The sequence below is a fragment of the Miscanthus floridulus genome, chromosome 11 (assembly GCF_019320115.1).
Source record: "Miscanthus floridulus cultivar M001 chromosome 11, ASM1932011v1, whole genome shotgun sequence".
In the NCBI taxonomy this organism is placed as follows: Eukaryota; Viridiplantae; Streptophyta; class Magnoliopsida; order Poales; family Poaceae; genus Miscanthus; species Miscanthus floridulus.
The window spans coordinates 72,498,088-72,504,632 of NC_089590.1; positions in this window are offsets into that span (position 1 = coordinate 72,498,088).

Below are 6,545 nucleotides of genomic sequence, written 5' to 3' on the forward strand. Positions count from 1 at the left end.
CGAATCGCTCGGGGGCTCAGGGGCTCCTGTCGGATTCATAAACCTAGGGTTCCTCATGGACCAGCTTCCTAACAAAGGCTTGACCTAGTAGACAACATTACAAACGACGCACAACTCCTGGGCCGGCCTAAAAACCTAAACGACAGGTCAGAAAGGGTGATCCAAGTCTCCGACCGGAAGGCCTGGCCGAGAAGGAATGACGCTCGCTTTCGACTTTGGCCCACTGAAGGGTCGAGATGGCGACTAGAGGGGGGGTGAATAGTCCTTTTTAAAACTTAATCACGTTGGCTAACCGAAATAAGTGCGGAATTAAAACTATTGGTCTAGCCAAGACTACACCCCTCTATCTATGTTCACTAGCACCTTGCAACGATACTAATCAAGCAACAAAGGTGCTGGGCTAGCTAGAGCTCACCTAACCAATTCTAGGAGCAAGGTTACACAAACCTATGCCACTAGTACTTTAAGCAACAAGGGAGCTCCTACACATGCTAGTAAGCAAAAGCACAAAGCTAACTAAGCTCACTAGCAATGCTCAATAACAAGGCAACCAATGACTAATTAGAGAGCACAAAAACTTAGCTACACAAACTAAGCAATGTGACTAACAAGGTTTCTAAAACCAAATTAGCCACGCAAGGGAGCTATTTCTATGCTACACAAGCAAGAAGGTAATTAGCAGGCTACACAAGCTATCTAATTACAAGAGCAACTACACAAGCTTAATATGTATAAAAGTAATTGCAAGCTTGTGTAATGGGGATGCAAACCAACGGGAAGAATAAGGTTGACACGATGATTTTTCTCCCGAGGTTCACGTGTTTGCCAACACGCTAGTCCCCGTTGTGTCGACCGCTCACTTGGTGGTTCGGCGGCTAATTAGCATCACCCGCTAAGCCCGCACGTCGGGCGCCGCAAGAACCTACCCCTTAAGTGAGGGTAACTCAATGACACGCTTTACTAGAGTTGCTCTTCGCGGCTCCCGCGGGGCGAGCACAATGCCCCTCACAAGCACTTCTCCGGAGCGCCGCACAAGCTTCTTGCACGCTTCGATAGAGACCACCACCAAGCCATCTAGGAGGTGGCAACCTCCAAGAGTAACAAGCACCACCGGCTTGCAACTCGATCACCTAGTGCCACTCGATGCAACCTCCAAGAGTTGATCTAGACATTATTTGTAGATTCTTGATAAAGTACTAGAGTCTACATACTATTTGAAACAAACAAACTAGATATCCATTTATATTGTTGTCTTGTGCTTGTACTCTTATCACTATCATGAGCTTTTAATGTTGACTTGAACTAAATTGATTTGCCTAAGCTTCCAAGTCCGGTTTGAACCAATGACAAGCTTCTTCACACCTCTTGCAAGGGTTATCTTGTCAATGTTGTACTTGTCACTTGTTTAGCAATTCAAATTAAGTCAAGTACTTGGGATCACTAGCTCATGAACAAATTCATATACTAACCACTAGATCAAGTAATCATTCAAGCAAATAGTGGTAGGCTATGAATTTCAAACATTTCATTTGTAATGCATGATCCTATGAAGCATGTACTATATGCACTAACCGCATACTAGTAAGGGATGAAATGATCATGCACATTACAATGATACCTTTGCTATGTTGGAGTAGAGAATAGTCACATAGATTCTAATTTATTACTCCAATAGCAATGTGAAGTCCAATTAAAAGCTTGGTGAAGACCAATAGATACCAATTTGAATCTCATTCTTCACCCATATGACATGAATACCACTTATGATCAAGTGTACTTTCTTGTTGTGGTTGACTTGCTTTCTCTTTTGATGTTTGCTTTCACGAGAGAACTATTTGAAATACCACTTGAAATAACTATCTCTCTTTTGGGTGTTGCTTGCTTTTTCTTGATCAACCCTTTTGATTGCTTCAACTAAGCATCTCAAATATTCCTCGGATCACCACTTCCATGTTAGCCTTCCAAGTACCACACTTGGTTTATCTACACATAGGCGGCAAGCCCCTACACTAGAGAGAAGTGACCTCTCTCCAAGAACCATTATTGACACTCACTTGAAATGACTTGATTGATTGATCCAAGTGATGGACTTAACTTGATGAGTAACCTTGATTCCTTCTTTAAGTCCTTTTCTTTCTTCTTGTTTAAGTTTTTTTCTTTCTACCAAATGATTTCCAATAGTCACTAGAACTTAACCTTCAACTTCATCTTGAGTTTGATCTTGATTTTCCAATTTGAGTACCAAATATGTGTAAAATACACTCCACAATCAAATAACCTTGTACTCATATCTTGTCATGCTTCTAGATCATCTCAAAAACCAAACTTAGGTACCTCAAACACTTGTAAACATGTTTCCAACTTGAGGACCTTTCAATCAAAGTGACTCTAGATCAATCCATTACTTATCACTTTTCTGGCAGATTCTGTACTCTCCAAAGAAGTAAGCATATTTCTCAAAGTACAAATCCAAATACCACGAAATTTGGTGGAGATGAGCTTCACTAAGTTATATAGCAGCCATAAAAATTTTAGCTTCATTTGATTTCATATGGACTGCTAAATTTTAATTCTTCCACCACTGCTACATGCTGAAAACTGCTGCACTAAAGCTGACAAGAACCACTCCAAAACCGAAGCATTTCTTATTCAATTTCCATGAAATTTCTACAGCATCTCATACCATAAGTCTAAAGCATGTATACCAATTTTCAAGCCAATCCAATAAGATTTGATTACTCAAACATGGCTATGATCACAGCTAGCTCAGATTTTGAATATAGGATAGATTTCAAGCAATTGAGCTATACTTCATCAAATATGAACCAAACTTAAAACTAACTTATTTGAATACTTTCATAAGACATATATCCATTCAAAACACTTACTAAATGTCATCTTATGAACTTATCCAATCACAAATCAATCCAAACTTGATTACTAATCAACTTATCCATTCAAACATCTCATAGCAAGCAACATTGCATATTTATCTAATTCAATCAACTCATATGCACCCAAATAAAATGATCAACAAGAGATATACCTTGGTTAACTCATGACCATCCAATTAGCAAGCTTCAACTCAAATATTTGCAAGCCATCAAATAATTCAATAAATCACCACAACTTGAATTTTACACTTGTATGTTGTAGCACATTTGGACTTCATTCAATTTGTCATGGCATTGGGATAATGATCATCACTTAGCAATACTTGGCTCAACTACATGATCAACAAGATGAATATCATTTAAACCAAGCCTTCAATGCCGATGGTACCTACAATCAATCATCCACTTTTTGATGGTACCCAAACAAGTTTGGGTCCTCTCAAGTTAGGAGCAACATATTTAGGCAACGCCTTAGTATGAGTAGCGGGATGTTTTGCAATTGCAACCAATGAGGTACCATTGCCATCCTTCCTAAGCATATCATGATCATCAATTGAAATAGGCTTAGAAGTGTTACCTAGGGGACATGAATGTGCCATGTGTCCCCTTTCTTGGCATGAGTAGCACTTTCTCTTTGATTGAGCCTTCTCTTCCTTGCTCATGTGGTGCTTCTCATTGCCTTGCCTCTCATGGATTGCTTGAGCCTTCTTCTCAAGTTTGGTAGGACACTTAGAGGCAAAGTGTCCCGTACTTCCACACTTGAAGCACTTGATGTGAGCATAATCTTTCTTCTCATCTTCATTCTTGCTCATCATCTTGGCATCTTGAGTTTGCATTGGATGCCTTGCCTTTCCACCCCTTCTTGTTTTCTTCTTCTTTATCATCAAATCACCATCTTCATGATTGATCTTGATTTGCTCTTGGGGTGTCTTCTCTTGCTCAACTTGTGGCTTTGGTTGAGGCTTCACTTGTTGCTTCACCAATTGCTTGGTTGGGCACATTAAGGTAAGATGACCCCAAGTGCGGCACTTGAAGCACTTGACATGCTTTAGCCTCTCTTCTTCTTTCTTCAACTTGAGCTTTTCTTCATTGGGGCAACTATTTGCAAGATGTCCCACTTCATGGCACTTGAAGCACATGAAATGAGAGAGCTTCTCTTGTTCTTGCTTCTTCATTTCTCTTTCATATCTTCTCTTGCCCCATCTTTTGCCCTTGATCTTGCTCTTGTTGAAGCTAATGCCACTTGTGTCATTGCGGCTTTCTTGATGATTGACTTTGCTAGTCTTGAAGCCGACTCCACTCTTGTCACCAAAGTTTCTTTGAGTCTTCAACATATGCTCAAAGGTGACTTGAGAGTTGTAGCACCTCTCTAACTTATTGCTCAATTTCTTCACTTCATTTTTTAGCTCATTGTTCTCCTTCAAAAGGTTAGTCTCACAAGACATAGAAGTAGAACAAGCATCTATATGTGAAGAGCATGGCATATCTAATAAATCATCACAAGAGGTGGATACATGCTTCTTGCCTACATCACAAGGGTTAGCAATAGTATGTGATTGATCAATTGACCCATGTGATGAACTCTCATTGTTTTTAAGTTTCTTTGTGAATACTTTAATGAGAGAAGCATGTTATTCTAATAATTCATCATAAGATGCAAGTAGTGTCTCATGATTCAATTTAAGCTCATCAAGTGAAGATTTATAAGCATCAAGTAATTTCTTATGTTCTTCACAAGAGTTCTTTAGAAATGAGTTTTCATTTTCTAATTTCAATGTTTTATTTCTCATTTTCTAAAGACATGGTCATGCTAGCAAGTCTACTAACAAGCTCATCATATGAATCAACATGATCAACCACATTATCATTTGATACCTTAGTGTCACCTTGTGACATGAAGCAATGTGGTGATGTAGATGGAGAGCTTGTAGTAGCATTATCATCATGGCTCGAGCATGAATCATCATCACCATCAAGTGCGCATAGGGTAGCAACATCACTTGCAACACTTGTGGCATCATCATCAACCTTGTCAAGTGAACTTGTAGTGGATTGATCATCATCATCCTCACTTGACAATGAGGTGGAGCAATCTTCCACAATCACTAAATTGTGGTTATGCTCAACACACTCATGTGTCTCCTTCTTAGGCTCATCCTCCTTCTTGAATTTTCCACCATCCCATGTGGAGGAATCACCGAAGGTGTCCTTGATGGAGTCCCATATCTCACGAGCGGTCCCCTTGTAGTTTACTTGCTTCATCAAATCAAAATGTAAAGCATCCAATAGAAAACAACAAGCATGTGCATCAAATTCATAGAGGACTCTTTGAGCTTTGGTTAGAGTTCTATGATCCAAGACATGGGAGAGACCACTAGTGACAACCCACCAAAATTTAGGTCCCTTTGCACGAAAATGATCAAGCATATGATTTTTCCAAAGTGCAAAGTTAGTGCCATTAAAAATGTGATTCTCACAACCATCTAGCCCATTAGGCGCCATCCTCTCGGGTCGGTGAAGACCACAAATGAGAGACCGGGCTCTGATACCACTTGAAGGGTTGAGATGGCGACTAGAGGGGGGGTGAATAGTCCTTTTTAAAACTTAATCACGTTGGCTAACCAAAATAAGTGCGGAATTAAAACTAACGGTCTAGCCAAGACTACACCCCTCTATCTATGTTCACTAGCACCTTGCAACGATACTAATCAAGCAACAAAGGTGCTGGGCTAGCTAGAGCTCACCTACCCAATTCTAGGAGCAAGGTTACACAAACCTATGCCACTAGTACTTTAAGCAACAAAGGAGCTCCTACACATGCTAGTAAGCAAAAGCACAAAGCTAACTAAGCTCACTAGCAATGCTCAATAACAAGGCAACCAATGCCTAATTAGAGAGCGCAAAAACTTAGCTACACAAACTAAGCAATGTGACTAACAAGGTTACTAAAACCAAATTAGCCACGCAAGGGAGCTACTTCTATGCTACACAAGCAAGAAGGTAATTAGCAGGCTACACAAGCTATCTAATTACAAGAGCAACTATACAAGCTTAATATGTATAAAAGTAATTGCAACCTTGTGTAATGGGGATGCAAACCAATGGGAAGAATAAGGTTGACACGATGATTTTTCTCCCGAGGTTCACGTGTTTGCCAACACGCTAGTCCCCATTGTGTCGACCGCTCACTTGGTGGTTCGGTGGCTAATTAGCATCACCCGCTAAGCCCGCACGTCGGGCGCCGCAAGAACCTACCCCTTAAGTGAGGGTAACTCAATGACACGCTTTACTAGAGTTGCTCTTCGCGGCTCCCGCGGGGCGAGCACAATGCCCCTCACAAGCACTTCTCCGGAGCGCCGCACAAGCTTCTTGCGCGCTTCGACAGAGACCACCACCAAGCCGTCTAGGAGCTGGCAACCTCCAAGAGTAACAAGCACCACCGGCTTGCAACTCGATCACCTAGTGCCACTCGATGCAACCTCACGATGCAATCGCACTAGAATCGCTCACTCACACAATCGAGTAATCATTATCAAGTATATGTGTGATGGAGGGCTCCCAAGCACTCACAAGCATGGACACTAAGTCCCCTTAGGTGCTCTCAACCAGCCATGGCCGAAGGCCACTTCTATTTATAGCCCCAAGGGCTAA